We start from the raw sequence: 21,508 nt of genomic DNA on the forward strand, positions 1-21,508 counted from the left end.
GAGAGTCCCATACAAGATAAATCTACGGAGAAGACACAAGACACACATTAATCAAACTACCAAAAATTAAATACAAAGAAAAAATATTAAATGCAGCAAGGAAAAACAACAAATAACATACAAGGGTATCCCCATCAGGTTAACAGCTGATCTTTCAGCAGAAACTCGGCAAGCCAGAAGGCAGTGGCAGGACATATTTAAAGTGAAGAAAGGGAAAAACCTACAACCAAGGTTACTCTACCCAGCAAGGATCTCATTCAGATCCAACTGAGCAATTAAAACCTTTACAGTCAAGCAAAAGCTAAGAGAAGTCAGCACCACCAAACCAGCTTTACGACAAATGCCAAAGGAACTTCTCTAGGCAGGAAACACAAGACAAGGAAAAGACCTACAATAACAAATCCAAAATAATGAAGAAAATTGTAATAGGAACATACATATCAATAATTACCTTAAATGTAAATGGATTAAATCCCCCAACCAAAAGACATAGACTGGCTGAATGGATAAAAGAACAAGACCCATATATATGCTGTCTACAAGAGACCCACTTCAGACCTAGGGACACATACAGACTGAAAGTGAGGGGATGGAAAAAGATATTCCATGCAAATGGAAATCTAAAGAAAGCTGAAGTAGCAATTCTCATATCAGACAACAAAATAGACTTTAAAATAAAGACTATTATAAGACACAAAGAAGGACATGACATGATGATCAAGGGATCAATCCAAAAAGATATAACAATTGTAAATAGTTATGCACCCCATATTGGAGCACCTCAATACATAAGGCAAATACTAATAGCCACAAAACGGGAAATAGTAACACAATCATACTAAGGGACTTTAACACCCCACTTTCACCAATGGACTGATCATCCAAAATGTAAATAAATAACGAAACACAAGCTTTAAATGACACATTAAACAAGAAGGACTTAATTGACATTTATTGGACACTCCATCCAAAAACAACAGAATACACTTTCTTCTCAAGTGCTAATGGAATATTCTCCAGAATAGATCATATCTTGGGTCAAAAATCAAGCCTTGGTAAATTTAAGAAAATTGAAATCATACGAAGTGTCTTTGCCGACCACAACGCTATGAGACTAGATATGAATTACAGGAAATAATCTGAGAAAAATATAAACACATGGAGGCTAAACAATACACTACTTAATAACCAAGAGATCACTGAAGAAATCAAAGAGGAAATCAAAAAATATTTAGAAACAAATGAAAATGAATACACGACCACCCAAAACCCATGGGATGCAGCAAAAGCAGCCCTAAGAGGGACATATATAGCAATACAGTGCTAAGTCAAGAAACAAGAAACATCTCAAATAAACAACCTAACTGTACACCTAAAGTAATTAGAGAAAGAAGAACCAAAAAAAAAAAAACAAATTTAGCTGAAGGAAAGAAATCATAAAGATCAGATCAGAAATAAATGAAAAAGAAATGAAGGAAAAGATAAGAAAGATCAATAAAACTAAAGGCTGGTTCTTTGAGAAGATAAAATTGATAAACCATTAGCCAGTCTCATCAAGAAAAAAAGGGAGAAGACTCAAATCAATAGAATTAGAAATGAAAGTGGAGAAGTAACAACTGACACTGCAGAAATACAAAGCATCGTGAGTGATTACTACAAGCAACTCTATGCCAATAAAATGGACAACCTGGAAGAAATGGACAAATTCTTAGAAAAGCACAACCTTCTGAGACGGAACCAGGAAGAAATAGAAAATATAAAAAGACCAATCATAAGCACTGAAATTGACACTGTGATTAAAAATCTTCCAACAAACACAAACCCAGGACCACATGGCTTCACAGGCGAATTCTATCAAACATTTAGAGAAGAGCTAACACCCACCCTTCTCAAACTCTTCCAAAATATAGCAGAGGGAGGAACACTCCCAAACTCTTTCTACGAGGCCACCATCACCCTGATACCAAAACCAGACAAAGATGTCACAAAGAAAGAAAACTACAGGCCAATATCACTGATGAACATACATGCAAAAATTCTCAACAAAATACTAGCAAAGAGAATCCAGCAGCACATGAAAAGGATCACACATCTTAATCAAGTGGGGTTTATCCCAGGAATGCAAGGATTCTTCAGTATACGCAAATCAATCTATGTGATATACCATATTAACAAATTGAAGGAGAAAAACCATATGATAATCTCAATAGATGCAGAAAAAGATTTTGACAAAATTCAACACCCATTTATGATAAAAAACCCTCCAGAAAGTAGGCATAGAGGGCACTTAACTCAACATAATAAAGGCCATATATGACAAATCCACAGCCAATATCGTTCTCAATGGTGAAAAAGTGAAACCATTTCCACTAAGATTAGGAACAAGACAAGTTTGCCCACTCTCACCACTATTATACAACATAGTCTTGGAAGTTTTAGCCACATCAATCAGAGAAGAAAAAGAAATAAAAGGCATCCAAATCATAAAAAAAGAAGTTAAGTTGTCACTGCTTGCAGATGACATGATACTCTACATAGAGAATCCTAAAGATGCTACCAGAAAACTCCTAGAGCTAATGAATGAATTTGGTAAAGTAGCAGGATAAAAAATTAATGAACAGAAATCCCTTGCATTCCTATACACTAATGATGAAAAATCTGAAACAGAAATTAAGGAAGCACTTCCCATTTACCATTGCAACAAAAAGAATGAAATACCTACGAATAAACCTACCTAAGGAGACAAAAGATCTGTATGCAGAAAACTATAAGACACTGATTAAAGGAATTAAAGATGATACAAACAGATGGAGAGATATACCATGTTCTGGGACTGGAAGAATCAACATTGTGAAAATGACTCTACTACCCAAAGCAATCTACAGATTCAATGCAATCCCTATCATATTACCAATGGTATTTTTCACAGAACCAGATCAAAAAATTTCACAATTTGTATGGAAAAACAAAAGACCCTGAATAGGTAAAGCAATCTTGATAAAGAAAAACGGAGCTGGAGGAATCAGGCCCCTGGACTTCATACTATACTACAACGCTACAGTAATCAAGACAGTATGGTACTGGCACAAAAAGAAAAATACAGAGCAGTGGAACAGGATAGAAAGCCCAGAGATAAACCCACGCACATATGGTAACCTTATTTTTGATAAAGGAGACAAGAATATAAAATGGAGAAAAGACAGCCTCTTCAATAAGTGGTGCTGAGAAAACTGGACAGCTACATGTAAAAGAATGAAATTAGAACACTCCCTAACACCGTACACAAAAATAAACTCAAAATGGATTAAAGATCTAAATGTAAGGCCAGATGCTATAAAACTATTAGAGGAACACATAGGCAGAAGACTCTATGACATAAATAACAGCAAGATCCTTTTTGACCCACCTCCTAGAGAAATGGAAATAAAAATAAACAAATGGAACCTAATGAAACTTAAAAGCTTTTGCACAGCAAAGGAAACCATAAACAAGATGAAAAGACAAGCCTCAGAACTGGAGAAAACATTTGCAAATGAAGCAACTGACCAAGGATTAATTTCCAAAATTTACAAGCAGCTCATGCAGCTCAATATCAAAAAAACAAACAACCCAGTCAAAAAATGGGCAGAGGACTTAAATAGACATTTCTCCAGAGAAGATATACAGATTGCCAACAAACACATGAAAGAATGCTCAACATCACTAATCATTAGAGAAATGCAAATCAAAACTACAACGAGGTATCATCTCACACCTGTCTGAATGGCTATCTTCAAAAAATCTACAAGTAATAAATGCTGGGGCTTCCCTGTTGGTGCAGTGGTTGTGAGTCCACCCACCGATGCAGGGGACATGGCTTCATGCCCCGGTCCGGGAAGATCCCACATGCCGCAGAGCAGCTAGGCCCGTGAGCCATGGCTGCTGGGCCTGCGCGTCCAGAGCCTGTGCTCCTCAACGGGAGAGGCCACAGCAGTGAGAGGCCCGTGTACCACAAAAAAAAAAAAAAAAAAAATGCTGGAGAGGGTGTGGAGAAAAGGGAACCCTCTTGCACTGTTGGTGGGAACGTAAATTGATACAGCCTCTATGGAGAACAGTATGGAGGTTCCTTAAAAAACTAAACATAGAACTACATACGACCCAGCAATCCCACTACTGGGCATATACCCTGACAAAACCATAATTCAAAAAGAGTCATGTACCACAATGTTCATTGCAGCTGTATTTACAATAGCCAGGACATGGAAGCAACCTATGTGTCCATCGACAGATGAATGGATAAAGGAGATGTGGCATATATATATACATATATATGTGGCAAGATATATACAATGGAATATTACTCAGCCATAAAACAAAATGAAATTGAGTTATTTGTAGTGAGGTGGATGGACCTAGAGTCTGTCATACAGAGTGAAGTAAGTCAGAAAGAGAAAAACAAATACCGTAATCTAACACATGTATATGGAATCTAAAACAAAAAAATGGTTATGAAGAACCATTTGAAGGAAGGACAGGAATAAATACGCAGATGTAGAGAACGGACTTGAGGACACAGGGAGGGAGAAGGATAAGCTGGGACAAAGTGAGAGAGTGGCATGGACATATATACACTACCAAATGTAAAATAGATAGCTAGTGGGAAGCAGCCGCATAGCACAGGGAGATCAGGTCGGTGCTTTGTGACCACCTAGAGGAGTGGAATAGGGAGGGAGGGAGGGAGACGCAAGAGGGAGGAGATTTGAGGATTTATGTGATGTATAGCTGATTCACTTTGTTATAAAGCATAAAGTAACACATCATGGTAAAGCAATTATACTCCAATAAAGATGATAATAAAAAGAAGTAAATAAATACCACACACACACACACACACACAAGAATATCTGGCTATTTTTCAAAAATTGTGACTCATCTTGAAAAAAATGGGAGATGCCATTTTTGTTGCCTATGACAAAATAAATACTTCCATAATAAGCTGTAGCGAAGTTATCATAGGAAATTACTTCTGAGACTGACTTTAAGTAAAAGTGAAATACAGAACTGCGTTGAAGCAGGACTGTTCCAGCGAAAGGGAGAGGCATTGAGAGAAAGAGAAGCCATATTGAAACCTTTTGAAATCTTATTGTAAGTTCAAATAATATTTATTCAGAATCCTTGGCAGGGTCCTTTCAGGGTCCTTTTAAGTCCATCTTTTGCCTGTCTGTGTATTGTCTTTTATAAGCATGGAATTAAAAAATTACCTGAGATAGCCCTTCAGGGAACTCTAGTTGTTAAAGCTAATGTCCCAAATTTTATAAATTAGGTCTTTGAACTTACCTCTTTTTAAGTCGTTACTTTTAATCTGTTTGAAAGCCCTATTTATTTTGTTTACGATGTTTTGCTCTGAGTAATGTCGTTTAATAAAATGGTTTCTAGGGACTTTTGATTAAAGATATTCCAGCAAAATACAGTAGTCCTTAGAAGCCATAAAAACAGAGATAAAAAGAATAGGGGAATAACCAAAACAGAATTCTGGAATCTGGAAAGCAGATGGATACGAGGTAAATGCTTAGAAAACGTGAGAAAGATGAATTCTAAGCTTTAGTGATAGAAGTTGTGTAGTAGCATGAAATAACTAAAGAACTTCTATACTGTTCAGAAATTGATGGCTGTGAGAGTAATCGTGTGGTTAAATAACAGGGGATCATTCAAATGCTATTTTGAGGAGAAATTAGACCTTCAGATCCCCACCGTTACTCTGCATATCTAAGCAACTACCTCTGCCTCACCTCAACAGAAAATTGGAGATTTATTCTTTGGTGAGGAAAGAAACAGACGTCCTGTGAACAAGCGCTTTTTCTGTAATCTATTGGTGTGTAACAAACCACTTGCCAAAATGTAGTGGCATAAAATAATCATCTATTATTATACCTCATGGTTCTTATGGGTTGACTGGGCTCAGTTGGGCAGTTATAACTGGGACCGTCTAATACTGTTACAGACCCATAGTGGCTGGGCTGGAGCCACTGAAGGCTTAAATGGGTTGGATGTCCAAGATTAAGTGGTCTCTCACATGCCTGGCTCTTCAGCTGTGATGATTGGAACAGCTAGAGGATGAGATGACCAGGTGCTATTCTTTCCATACAGCCCCTCCATGTAGCTTTTTTGTCTTCATCATTGACAGTCTCCTCTTAGTTGAAGTTTTTCCATGGAGTTTGGCTACTTCTAACACAAACATTCTAAGAAAACCAGGTGAAAGCTACCAAGAGTCTATGGCACAGAATTCATGCAACATCACTTCTGCCACATTATGGTGGTCAGAAGAGAGTCACAGACCAGTCCAGATTCAAGATGAGTGGACTATGTAAAAATGTGAGTACTAGGATGTGTGGTTCATGGTGTGTGTCTGTGTGTGTGTGTGTGTGTGTGTGTGTGTGTGTGGCGGGGGGCCATCTTTAGGTACTAGCTACCACAAGAGAACAAATGCCAGGTTCAGCTGAGGTCTGAAGATACTAAAACAGAGAAATTAAACAAAATATTCAATCTTTCCTCCCTTTTCTCATTGAATCCTCAAGATGTCTCAGACCATCTAAGATTGAAGTGCACTGATTGACAAGCCTGGAATACATGCATGGTACATCAATTCAGCTTTTTATTCCCTACTCCTAAATATGAGTAAATAGTTTAAGAGCAACAAATAAGAGAATATAACAAGACAAACAGAGAAATGTAAAGGAAGAAAATAAACAAAATGATAGGTAAAGAAAACTTTGAATCATATCTTTAATATCATCCGAGAGAAAAGGGAATATAGTACAATCTTGAAACAAAAGCAGGATACTATAAAAAGTAGTATTCATAGAATTAGAAAACCTCTTGGAAATTATATACACAGAGGTAGACAATGTGTGGCTGAATGTGGTTTTATGAGTTTGTAAATGATAGAGAATAAGAAAAATTAAATTAAAATATTGGAAGACACAGAATTTTAAATAAAGACATGGAAAACAGGGGGAAGCTAATATAGTTAGTCATTTTACAAGTTCCATGATCCAAATAACAAATGTTCCAGAGAGAACAGAACAAAAAACAGGTAGGAAATGTTTTTTTCTTTTTTTGGGGGTGGTATCCTCCTTGTGCAACTACCTACAAATGGGACCCTCCCTATCAACTATATACAAGAGGGACCCTCCCTGCCCAACCACCCACAAGTGGGACCCTCCCTGCCAACTACCTACTAGTGGGCTTAGATCTGCTCAAGAGCCCACACGTGGCACCCTAACTGCCCAATTATCTAAATGAGGGACCTGTCCTGCCCAAATGCCTACAAGTGGGACCCTCCCTGCCCAACTACAGATATAAGGTACCCTCCAGCCCAACTACCTACATGAGACCCTCCCTGCCAACTATGTACAAGTGGGACCCCCCTGTTAAACTTCCTACAAGTGGGACACTCCTGTCAACTACCTATGAGTGGAACCCTCCTTGCCAAATAGTTACAAGTAGGACCCTCCCTGTCAACTACATACAAGTGGGACCTCCCTACCCAATTACATAAAAGTGGGACCCTCTCTGCCAACTACCTACAAGTGGGACCCTACCTGCTCAACGACCCACATGTGGGACCCTCCCTGCCCACTTACCTTCAAGATGGTTGTGAGAGGATTTTTCAGGATGAAGGCTATGTGGTGGGGTTAGAGGCCAACCAGATCAGGAGAGAGAAAGAGAGAGAGAGAGAGAAACCCAATTTGTTTGAGAAATTTTTACACTTATGACAGGGGCTAGTGGATGAATAGATAATCATTCGTGGAAAAAGAAAGCTCCAAGGAAATAACAAAAAGTTGTGAAAGAAAGAAAATGAAATCATACTCAATTACAGTTGTAAATTGGATTTTATAGTCATATTGATATAAATACTGAATATTGATTTTTTAAAAATTTTAAATAATTAGAGAGGATAAGAGAGAATTCTGATAATGTGAGGTAAGAGGTAAAGGAGAAAGAGTATTAAACACTCATCTTTTATAGTGAAAAATTAGTAGATAAAGCCTAATATTAAAAAATAGAAGTATAAACATAATATTGATGGCTAAGAAATAATTACCCCCATAAAGTGGAAAAGTCATTGCTTTGGGGAGTCAGAATAGAGGAGTAGGAGGGATACTGCTGTTTCTAATCACAAGCCTTGTAGAACCACTCTACCAGTTAAATATTATGTATATATAGCTTTGAAGGAACTAACAGTTATTGAGAACCTCTACCAAATAATTCTATATTTGACGTGTAAAGGTAAACCTATGGCCATTTACTCTGGGCCAGTGCTTCTCAAAGTGGGATGTGCCCAGGAATTGGCTGGTACCTTGTTTAAAACGCAGGGCTGGAGTAGGACCCAATATTGTGCACTTACCACAAACTCTCAGGCAGTGCCAATACAGCTGGGCCATGGATCACGTTTTGAGTAGCAAGGCTCTAGGTCAGTATTTTCAACTCAAGCTACATGGTTCAGCCACACGAAGAGCTTTTGTAAAAAGTAAAGATGGTTAGGAACTTTTAAATTCCTTCAAAGACTCCCATATTGCTTTTAGCCTAGAGTTGAAACCTCATAATGACATACAAGGCTCCTTCGTATATAATTTTTGCCCTGTTTTGATGCCACTGTCCCATTGCTACCAACAATGCCATCGACTAACATTACTGAAGCAGCCCAGAGTGCCTGCTGTATAAGTGAGACGTAGACAGCCTCTGTGTATTGGCCCCTAGGTTGTTTGCTTCTTCACAACCGGGTACAATCTGTTAGCTCAAAAGCCAGCCAGTGCCAAACTCAGATTTGTTTGTATTTTTATTTATTTTATACATTCATTTACTTTTAAATTCCCCAGGCAAGCAGGTTTTTAGTCATTTAGAGCCTGCCTACTTCGCATACCTCCCAATCCTCACCCCACATCTGCTGGCAGTAAATAAGGATAAACCCCAAGCCACAGAGGTCCCAAGCTGCTCTTCCCTTCCTAGCTTTCCAGCCCAGAGGTTCCCTGAGCTGCTAGCACATAAGTCCCCTCTGCAACTCTCTGATCTCTAAGTTCCCTTCTGAGTAGTAACCCAGTTTCCTTAGCCTTTGGACAGGTACCTGTAAGGGACTGTGAGGGACTTTTCCTATAAGTCAACCAGCCAGTGTCACCCATAAAGCTTGTATGTGCTATGACCACCTGAGGGTCATACCTTTTCCCTTGATTAGCCCCCAAATCTCTCACTCTCACTCTAAGGCTTTAAACACTCTACAGTTCATTGTGCTTTAACTGGCTAATTCCTCTTTATCCTTTAAGACTCACTTTAGGATCCAAGTCCTCCAGGAAGTCTTCTGTGACCTACACCATGGAGAATGAATTAGTGTCCTGCCTTGCAATACCTCTGCATGTATTATGATCACCAATCAGAAGCTCCAAGAGTTATGTTTACCTTCACCGATCTCTAAAATACCATGGGGGAAACCTCACTTTCCCTATACGTGAACGGGGTCTGGGGTTTCATCCAGTCAACCATTGTTTATTAAGTAACAACTATGTACCAAGTATAGTCTCTGGATTGGATTTTCAATGGTAAGAAAAGAAAATAATGGAGTTCCTGCTCTTATAGAGTTTAAAGTCAACTGAGGGAGGCAGGCATTAATTCATCAAAAGAATAAGTGCAATTGGGATAAATACTCTGGAGGAAGGTACTCAGAAGAGATTATGGACCATAATTCAGGTCAGCAGTACAGAGTACAACACAGACGAGAATTTTAAATTCTCTTTTAATTTTAATTTCACCCTCTCTTGAAGTTAAGATTCCTCAGACTACTCCCTTCTTTCTAGACTATGCCTTTGGGTGTCCAATCTAAAATCATTCTACCTGTGCTTAGCAGTATAGAACTCTGGGCCTTTGAAGTTGTTTGCTTGTAAATTGCACTGAAGTCAGATGGACTTTCAAAGACAACTCTTGGCACTGGTGCAGGTGCTCTCTTGGCCCAACCCAGCATGGAGATATAGTTGCCAAATATCAGGCACATACCCCAATGAAGGTGGTAAATTTTGTTGCCTTCATTTCAATTTTTTCTCTGATTATAAATATTATGTGTCATAGACTATTTTGAAAATACAAATAAGTACAGAGAAGAAAATAATGTCACCATCAATGTGTGAGCCTGGTTGACAGTTTGCTGCACAGGCATACCTCATTTTATTGTGCTTTGCTTTTTGCTTTTTTTTTTTTTTAACAGGCATTACATTTTATACAAATTGAAGGTTTGTGGCAACCCTGTGTCAGGCAAGTCTACTGGCGCCATTTTTCCAAGAACACTTACTCATTTTGTGACTCTGCATCACATTTTGGTAATCCTTGCGATATTTCAAACTTTTCTATTATTATTATATTTGTTATGGTGATCTGTGATCAGTGATCTTTGATGTTACTGCTGTAATTTTGGGGTGCCACAAACCAAGCCCACATAAGACAGGGAACTTAATGACAAATGTTGTGTGTGTTCTGACTGTACCACCAATTGGCCATTCACCCATCTTTCTCCTTCTCCTCAGGCCTCCCTATTCCCTGAGATACAACAATATTAAAATTAGGCCAATGAATAACAACACAATGGCCTCTAAGTGTTCAAGTGAAGGGAAGAGTCAATCAATGCGGCAAACATCATTGTCTTATTCTGAAATTGCCAAAGCCACCCTAACCTTCAGCAATCACCACCCTGATCAGTCAGCAGCCATCAACATAGAGGTAAAATCCTCCATCAGCAAAAATATTATGACTCCTGAAGGCTCAGATGATGGTTAGCATTTTTTAGCAATGAAGTATTTAAAAAAAATTTTTTTAGACATAATGCTATTGCACACTTAACAGACTATACTATAGCATAAACATAACTTTTATATGCACTGGGAAATAAAAAAATTTATGTGACTCACTTTGTTGTGATATTTGCTTCACTGTGGTGGTCTGGAACCAGGCCCGCAATATCTTCAAGGTATACCTGTACTTCCTCTCCTTATTTCTATGTCTCTGTAACAGAAGAGGTATGTTAGCTATTGTCCCACTGAAAGGTTATTCTAACCATCATCTTGCTGAACATCTCAATCCCCTACAGGTTTCCAGAACCATCAGTTAGTGGACTGCCTGCAGGTACCAGTTGGATGGGGTCAGTTGTCCTGGGGCACTAAGCCAGTAAAACTCCTGAATTAGCAAGGAGAGAAGGGCTTGGCCTTGAGTCAGTGTCTACTCATTTTCTACAGAAAATGTCTTTGGAAAAATGGCACCAATAGATTTGCTTGGTACTTGCAAATGAAAGGCTCTATTTTCCTCCCCAAGGATTGAGGTCTTTTAGTTCCTTCCTCCCATCTGCTTCTACTCTCAGGCTGCTTCTTCCTTTTCACAGCTCTAAACCTTTCAGGGAATAGAAAAATGTGCTCCTCAAGCAAGTCTGTGAATATTTTTATGCAGCACATCAGTAACTTGCAACTTCTGTCTTTGAGATTTACAGTCTTTAGAGCTCTTTCTGAGGTAGGTGATCCATGCTTATCATGTGAAATGGAAACCAAGCAGGACCCTGCAGGGCCTTCCTAGGGACAGACCTCCCCACCACAACACCTCCTGTCTGTAGAAAAGCTTTACCCTCCTAGGCCTTCCCAGAGTTCCAAAGAGCAAATTTAGTCAGAGAAGTTAGAAAATGCAGAAACAAAGGAAAGCAGTCAAGGAAGACAAAATAACAACAGTGTAGTTGTGAAACAAAGTCAAGAACCTTTAGTTCCTTCTCAAGGGCTATAGATAATACACTGAGCCATATCCTTGAGTTGTTTTGCAGATATTAAAACCCCCACCAGGTGGAGGAAGTTAACTGCATGCTGACCACCAGCACATAGACCACAGACTGGTTGGAACCAGAAGGTTGATGACTGAGATTCCCAAAACATCACCCTGTTACCTCACCATCAACCAATGAAAGAATTGTGCAGGAGCTAATCACACACCCTGTGACCCTTTCCCTCACACTGACTTTAAAAGCCCTTCCCTGAAAGCCAAAAGAAATTTTGGGTCTTTTGAACACCAACTGCCCATTCTCCTTGGTTGGCACCCTGCAATAATGCTGTACTTTCCTTCATCACAACCAGGTGTCAGTGGATTGGCTTTGCTGCATGTTGGGTGAGCAGACCCAAGTTTGGTTCAGTAAAAAAACAGGCTTGGAAACATGCCCCCTGGAATAAGAATGAGAGAATTGTATGATCTAGGGAGGAGAGGAGGAGAATTACAGCCTAATACAGATTAAAAATCCTGCCACAGACGTGTGTAACTTTTATTTTACATAATCAAAACATACACAGTCAACTTTGTGTCTTGATTTTCTTAGTTGAATATTTTGAAAACATTTCATCCAAATCATAAAATATTCTTTGAGAACTCCATTTCAAAGTTTGAAGAATATTCCATCCTCTAGTCCACTAGCTGCTTGACTAGTTGCTAACTGGTAATTTCATGTAGTGGTAAAAAGCTCAGTATCTGGATTCAGACAACAGCCTAAACTGTGCCAGGGAATAAGATATTTTCCTCTACCCTTCTAGATTTTTCTGGCTGGTCTAAGAATTAAATTGACATGAGACAGATTGATAGGAGAAAATCACATTAAAGTTTAATAACATGTATACATGGAAGAGACTCAGGAAAACTGAGCCACTGGCCAAAATGAATGAAGCCCTCAACTTAAATACCATTTCAGTTAAAGGCAAAAGAGGATGCTGGGAGTAGGGGTTTGGGACTTTAAAGGGAGAAAGGCAATTGACAAGGAGATAGAAAAGTAAATGTTTGATAAATGGGACAGAGAAAATGGGACAGAAAGAGGATTTTAACAAACAGACTTTGCTAGGTTCCTCCCTGTCTACACACCTAGCTCATACTATAATTATCTATGTTGACAGTTCCCTTCCTAGAACAGGTCCCCTGTCTGCATTCTTTTAGGCAGTTACCAGGGAGATTGAAATTTCTTCCTGAGTCTTTTGGGCCTTAAGAGTAATCAGCTTAAATTAACCCTCATGCCAAAGAGACACAACTTAGGGTGGCAAAATTTGCTCCCCAATAGCTAGAATCTCACCCACCACCACTGTGACCTTGGAAAAGATTCTTAAACCCTCAGTGCTTTCCCTGTAAAATTCTTTCCCTGTAAATAGGAATATTATTAGTTATCTCATAAAATTATTAGGTAATTTAAAAGTTAATAAACATAAATCACTAAAAACAGCGAATATAGTCAATACATGTAGTGGCTCTTGCTATAGTTATTTGATTTTTTAATATAATTTTTCACTTTTCTAATATTCTAATGTTTCATTTCTATAAACAACTACAAATATATATGTATATAAATCTATGTCTTTCTTAAAAACCTTTTTAGATAGAATTGTAGAAGTTGTATTAGCAGGCTATGAATTTTTAATGGCTCTGGATGTATTTTGCCAAATCATTTATCAGAAAGATTATATAATTTTACACCCACACACAGTTAAATGTTTTCTCTTAAATAAATTCTCCATCAGCAAGGAGAGTAATCTTTTAAAAAACAGACTGGAGAGGCTTCCCTGGTGGCACAGTGGTTGAGAGTCCACCTGCTGATGCAGGGGACACAGGTTCGTGCCCCAGTCCGGGAAGATCCCACATGCCGTGGAGCTGCTGGGCCCGTGAGCCATGGCCACTGAGCCTGCGTGTCCGGAGCCTGTGCTCCGCAACGGGAGAGGCCACAGCAGTGAGAGGCCCGCGTACCGCAAAAAAAAAAAAAAAAAAAAAAAGACTGGAACAAGTCCCTCCCTAAATTGTTAGCCTGACTTCAGGAGCCCTGTATACACTGCCCCACCCCGCTCTCCACCTCCCCTGCAGCTGTCCTCCTGTCTGGTCACCGTGTTCCAGCCACATAGGATTCCTTTCCATTCCTAAACGAGACACCTTTCTTCCAACCTCTGGACAGCAGGATCTTTAAGCTTCCTGTTCGCTCTGCCTGGAATATCTTCCCTCCCCTGTTCTACCCCCATCTTCCCAACTTTATCTAGTTAACTCTTGGTTCTACATACACACTCTAGCGTCAGAACAGAGTATTTATTCACCCTCTTAAATACTCTCAGGGCACTGTCTTTTGCTCCATAGCACTTAATGCAAATAAAATTAGTTAACTGACTAATTATGTAATAATGTCTTTAATGTTCTTCTCTAGCACCATGAATGAGGCATTGTGACTAGTTTCAGGATGATCATTGTATTCCTGCTGTCTTTTCCAAGTCAAAGTAAATAAATACTTAAGTGAATAGAAAAGCAAAGGAAAGAAAATTCACATGACTGGATCTTGTTTTTCCTCTGGTAATATTTGTCTTTAAAATTTCCATCCACTTACTAAAGTGTATTTTATACCTTTCTCCTCTACCTAAATACCTCATCAGAACCACCAAGTCTTCACCCATTAACTCAAGCCATATTTCTCCCATGATCCAGGCTAACGACAGAGGCTTTCTCTCTGGAAAGGCTGAACTAATAGGCTCTACCTGAGACCCAGAGATAGGGCTGGGGTGAGGTATGGCACCATGATGGGACAATGGGATTAACTGGTCCCTCTCTCCAAGGTCTTTACCCCACTCAGCTCACTGATCACTGGCAGTGGGCTTGTAGCCCACAGAGAGAGGTTGGAGGATTCCTCTTTGGGCAAACTGATTGGCTCAGGATCCTGACCTTTGAAGAAAACATTTAATGTGAGAGAGTAAAACACACAAACAAACAAACAAACAAAGGAACTTGGATAAAACAGGAACAACCAGGCAGCAGAAGTAATGTCTATGGGACTTCCCTGGTGGTCCAGTGGTTAAGACTTCACCTTCTAATGCAGGGGGTGCAGGTTCGATCCATCCCTGGTCAGAGAGCTAAGATCCCACAAGCCTCTCAGCCAAAAAACAAAACATAAAACAAGAAATATTAGAACAAATTCAATAAAGACTTAAAAAGAAAAAAGGTCCACATCAAAAAAGTCTTAAAAAAAGTAATGTCTATAATAAATTTAACATTGTAAAAGAAAAAACAGAACAAAAAAGTAACACAATTTTTTGAAGAATATTTGAAAAACAAACAAAAAAAAAACCCCTCAGAAATTAAACATAGAAAAGCAGAAATGAAAAATGCAGTCAAAGGTTCGGAAGATAAATTTGAGAAAAATCAATTAGAAAACAGGAGAAAAGTCAAAAAATAGAAAATAGGGAACAAGATAAGAAAAATAGGGGGTCAATCTAGGATTTATCATCTAAATGATAAATGTCCCCCAAAATAATAAAGAATAAAATATTTTTAAAAAGAGAACACAGGCAAGAGAAAATTATCAACAACAATAATAATAATAATAATAACAATCATAAGTATGAGGCTAGACTAAAACATTTTCCAGAAATTTAAGATCTCAAGGATGAGCTCTCTGAAATGACAGAATAAACCAAGGAAGAAGGAGATGTGCGATCCCGAGAATAGGGAATTCAAGGAAGGAGAGAGAAGGAAGTTCCAAGGATAATGGTGAAGGGACATTCCACAACAGCTGGGCAGCAGACTCAGAACAACCAGACCAGACAAGAATAGGGAAAGATGCCAAGGTAAGGACCTCATGTGCTTGGTAATATTGAAAGAAATTTTACAATTCTTTCAGAGAGTTTTACAATAAATACATGACAGTGTATTTCACTAAATCTAAGATATCATAGATTCTAAAATGTACCATCCATAAGCAGCACTATTCACAATAGGTAAGACATGTAAACAACCTAAATGTCCATCGACAGATGAATGGATAAAGAATATGTGGTACATATATACAACGGAATACTACTCAGCCATAAAAAAGAATGAAATAATGCCATTTGCAGCAACATGGATGGACCTAGAAATTATCATACTAAGTAAAGAAAGTCAGAAAAAGACAAATACCATATGATATCACTTATATGTGGAATCTAAAATATGACACAAATGAACTTATCTATGAAACAGAGACAGACTCACAGACATAGAGAACACACTTGTGGTTTCCAGAAGGGCAGGGGAGGGATGGATTGGAAGTATGGGATTAGCAGATGCAAACTATTATTTATAGAGAATGGAAAAACAGCAAGGTCCTACTGTATAGCACAGGGAACTATATCCAATATCTTGTGATAAACCATAATGGAAAAGAATATAAAAAAGAATGTATATATATATGTATAACTGAATCCTTTGTTGTACAGCAGAAATTAACACAACATTGTAAATCAACTATACTTCAATAAAATAATTTTTTTAAATAAATAAATAAATAAATAAAATGTACCAAACAGCATTTTATATACTACTAATGAAAAAATGATTACCAATTAAATATGACTGTTTTCTTCTATAATTATTGAAATTTAGACTTATGTACACATGGATTTCTATTACACTAACTATATATGCAGAGCAAATACAAACAAAATAAATCAATGTCTTTGTAAACGTTCATATTTGGAGTTCTAATTTCAGATATATTAACATGGAAAACAAAAAAGAGCATGTCTTAGAATCCATAAACTATAGTTAGGAACAAAATTACAAAGCAAATGCAAAAACAATGAAAAGTAATATTTTTAAGATAAGAAATATAATAATAGAACATGATGTGGCTCAACTAGAGTAATATTTATATAATGATTTCGTTTAGAATAACATCAAGGGAATTCCCTGGCAGTCCAGTGGTTAGGACTCGGTGCTTTCACTGCCATGGGCCCATGTTCAATCCCTGGTGGGGGAACTAAGATCCCCCAAGCCGCATGGTGTGGTCAAAAAAAAAAAAAATTCAAGACGTGAAGTATATAAAATAACACTGGATGTTATTTAAATATTTGTAGATTTTGCAACCTCACCAAAAGTGAAGACTGTTAAAATGATTCAGAATATTATCAACCAGAATAATCCAATCATGTGACGAAACAACCTGATTTTGGAGGTATGGGGGTGAAGGGATTCAGACTCAAATTAAATTTAAAAATTAAGAAATTAGTTACTGGAATCCCAGGCACACAGACCAAGATCAAAAATTTTTTTAAATATTTACCTTAAAAAATAATAATAATTTTAGGCTTTGGCTTGGGCCAGCACTGTCCACTAAGATAGGAATTCCAATTTGCTCAGAAAAAGGTAATTGTTTACTTTGTGTAATAGTCTTTAACTCTGGGAAATTTAGGGTAATGTATAAAATAATATATTAAATTTAGCCCATAACAAACACATTAATATTTCTGCTTTAATTTGGTATTTAAGAATTTGGCTTTCCAACAAATTAGTTAATCCAACAGATTAGTCCTAATATTCTAGAGTATCTGACTTTGTCTTGAGGTTTTTATTTGGAAAGTATAACAGAAATTTAGGAAATATATCAACCATGTTAGAATGTTTAGGATAACTGGAGAATCACAATATTTACAAGTTTACTTTGCTAGATTTACTAGGATTATTTAAATTCTTGGTTTTGTTTATTAGGCAGCAAAATGAAATACTTGAAAATATTAAATAGGAAATAAAGTTTAAAGCTATTTACAAGATTTTTACGAGTTAAGTTTGTAAATGGGACCAAACATTAGTAAAAGGCTCTCGTATAAATGACTATTAATACTAATCGATTAGGGATAGAATAATAAAATTTGTATGTTGAACTTAAAACTTTAAAGTAAAACATTTTAAAAATTATAACATTAAGGAATTGAAAGAATATTTGAAATCCCACATAAACACAAATACATATTGTTTTAAGCGTACACAGACTGCAATCATGAACACACACAAAATGCCCCCTCACAGTCCTGATAATGTAAACACTGCAATATTGACCAAAGCCTGAGTTGCAGAATAACTGTATCTGGAAGATGGGGAAAAGCAAAGTTGTATGTTGGTGGGGGGTGAGTGGTAAGAAGGCAAATTGTTTCTCTCTTAGAGAAGGAGTCAATAAAACATGTCTGAGGTTGAAAAATAAAGAAATAACAATAGGAGCATATTATTTAGAAATACAGAAGAAAATAACAGAAAAAGCAGTTCACAGAGTTGAAAGTGGTTGCCTCTAGAAAGCCTGAAGTAGGAGTGGGGAGGAGTGAAGCAGGCAAACTGCTGTTTTTATAAGCTTGTTTAAAAAAACTTTTTTGAATATGTATTACTTTGATAAAAATAAAAGTTAAATTTTATAAAGAAACATGGAGAAAATCACTCAGTTTTGAATTCTAAGTACATTGGAATTTTAATTTATTTTGGTCACCAAAACCAAAAATTCCTATTTTTTTGAGGTCTTCATTCCTTTTTCTTATTTCCTCACCCAAGGTTAGTTCTCTCTTCCCTCCTAGGTAATTCTAACCATATGACCAAAATAGTCTCACACAGACATTTATCATCGAGGGGCCAAATACAGGGAAGGACTTTGCTAGTAAAGAGTAATACATTTGATGCATCTGGAGGGGGGTAATTCCACCCATAGGGCCTACAGTGTACAGCGTACATCATGTGTGCACAAAAGCCTTAACACAATCACAACTATACTCTCCCAGCTAAAGTCAGATTTTGACAAATTAATAGAAAAGTTTATTTCAAATTTGTACTCAAATCAATACACCCTCAGAGATCAATATGCTTAAAGCTTCTGCTTGGGCTACTTAATTTCTTTCTCAGAGCCTATTCACCTGTTAATTCCAATAAAAGGTTTAGATTTATTAAAAAAAACCTCAAAACTATTCATATCTCCATAAGAACTTCTTTTTTCCAATATAGTTACTAAAATATTCATTACAAAGTCAGTCTTTTTTTATTCCCATCCTTTACAATCTTTTTATACCCAGACAAATCAAAGAGATTTAAATCATTGCAGTGTATTATTTTAAAAGTCACTCAGTATAATAAGCAGAACCATGATGTCTTTATTCTCACTTATTCCTTTGTTCAGATTCTTTGTTCTCTACTTACCTGGCAAACTGGTCCCTGATTTTCAAGACTCAACCTAAGTGTAACCTGCAAGTCTTTCTTGATCCCACCAGGTAGAATTGGCCACCACTCCCCATGTGTTTCCTCTGCCTCCTTCATCCTACCCCCACTCAGACTTTCATCCTAGAACCTGAGTATCTGGTGAGCTTTACCAGACTCTGGGCTCCTGGAAGGTAGCAACCACATTTTGCCCATCTCTATATCCCCAGCCCACAGCACAGTGTTTGGTACACATCAGGCACTCAATATTTATTTGGTGAATGAGTGAATGCAAGTGCAATAAATTAGAAGGCAGAAGACCAAGGATCTTAGAGAGTTCTATCAACTCTCTAAGCTTCAGTTTTTATTCTTATAAAGTGGGACTAATGACATGAGTCATTTTATAGTTTCTGAGTGGTTGTGATTAAATAAAAGAATGAATATGAAAACACCTTGTAAATTATAAACAATTATACAAAATATCATTACCTTCCTTCATTCATTCATGCACCAAGTACATACTGAACACTTATTTGTGCTTGGTGTTATTCTAGGTACCAGGATACAGCAGTGAATAAAACATAAACTATCCCTGTCCCAAGGAACTTAAACAGACAATAATCAAATCAGTAAAATATACAGTCTGTTAGATGGTGATAACTACTATAAAGGAAAATAAAGTAGAAAGGGGGAATAGAAAGACTGGGAATGCAATTGGATACAAATTGTGGAAGAAGTCCTCAAATGAAAAGTGACCCTTTGGCAAAGATTGGAAGGAACAGCATCCAGGCAGAGGGAATAGCAGATGATTCTGCAGAAGAGGAAATGAAGTTGTGGGAAAGATGGGAGAAGTGCTGGAGGACTGAGCTTGAAGGTTCAGGAGAGAATGGGATCTAGTCAAGGAGTAAGATGGTTCATCCGTGGTAGCAGGAGGCAAGGCAGAGTAACAAGCACAGACACGGGTAGGTGGACAGAGGTGGTCATGTGACCTTGAGGAGGTTTTCCTTTCAGTAAAATGAGAACCAGGATATCACTCAAACGTGAGGAAAAGTGAGGCAGTGTTAGACGTTGAAATAGAGAGGAGAAATAGTCTTTTAGAAGAATATGAGTGAATGGAAGAGGGACTATGGTATAATTGCCAGAAAATAGTAAGGAGCCACTTACAGTCAGACAGCATAGATTTATGGTGATACCAGCTGTTGTGTTGTCTTTTTGCTCAGTATTGGTCAACACTGCAGGTGAAGGCACAGTGGAGGCAAAGTATTGGATTTAGCTGGATTTGATTTAGTTAAGGGAGTAGGATACAGTGAGAGGCATGGGATTTGAGGGTATGTACAAGGAACAGTGAGTAATAGTGAGACCAACCTCATTCTTCATCTTGTATCTATGTAAAAATCATGTTTTGCTAGACATAATAAACATAGAATTTCAGAAATAAAATATTTTCACATCATTTTTTGCAACCAAATTAATTAGTCCTATAATTTGAGATATAAAATTACTCATAATAAAAAAGAAGTGATGTACAAACCACGAAGATTTTATTCATTCATTCCACAAATGCTTATTAATCATCTCCTATGTGACAGACACCATGCTAGTTCTCGAGGTACATTGGGGAACAAATAATAGACATGGTTTCTTCTTTCAAGGATTTTACAGTCTGGTGGAAGAGATACATTTTAATCAAAATAAATTACAAACAAATTAATTAAACAAAACAAAGAAATAAATTTAAACAAATTAATTATAAACTGAAATGAGCACTGTGAGAGTAAAGAACACCATTTTATTAGAACATTTAACACAAAAATGCAATTAAATATTGGAACAGGGTAGCACAGGAAATTTCTTAAAGAAGCAATACCTCAGGAAGGCAGTGACAAAATAAAAAGGCCACCTACTGAATGGGAGAAAATATTTGCAAATTATATGACTGATAAGGGGTTAATATCCAAAATATACAAACACCTCATACAGCTCAATAAATTAAAAAAAAAACAACCTGATTAAAAAATGGGCAGAAGACCTGAAGAGACATTTTTTTCCGAAGAAGACATATGGACAGCCAACATGCACATGGAAAGATGCTCAACATCCCTAATCATTAGGGAAATGCAAATCAAAACCACAGTGAGATATCACCTCACACCTGTCAGAATGGCTATCATAAAAAAGACCACCAATAACAGATGTCGGCAAGGATGTGGAGAAAATGGAACCCTTGTACACTGTTGGTGGGAATATAAATTGGTGCAGCCACTTTGGAAAACAGTATGGAGGTTCTTCAAAAAACTAAAAATAAGACTACCATATGATCCAACAATTCCAATCCTGAGCATATATCTGAAGGAAAGAAAAACAATAATTCAAAAAGATACACGCACCTCAATGTTCATAGAAGCACTATTTACAATAGCCAAGACATGGAAGCAACCTAAATGTCCATCGACAGATGAATGGATAAAGAAGATGTGGTATACAGTGGAATATTACTCAGCCATGAAAAAGAATAAAATTCTTC

This window comes from Mesoplodon bidens, assembly GCF_964165515.1.
Source record: "Mesoplodon bidens genome assembly, chromosome: 13".
NCBI lineage: Eukaryota > Metazoa > Chordata > Mammalia > Artiodactyla > Ziphiidae > Mesoplodon > Mesoplodon bidens.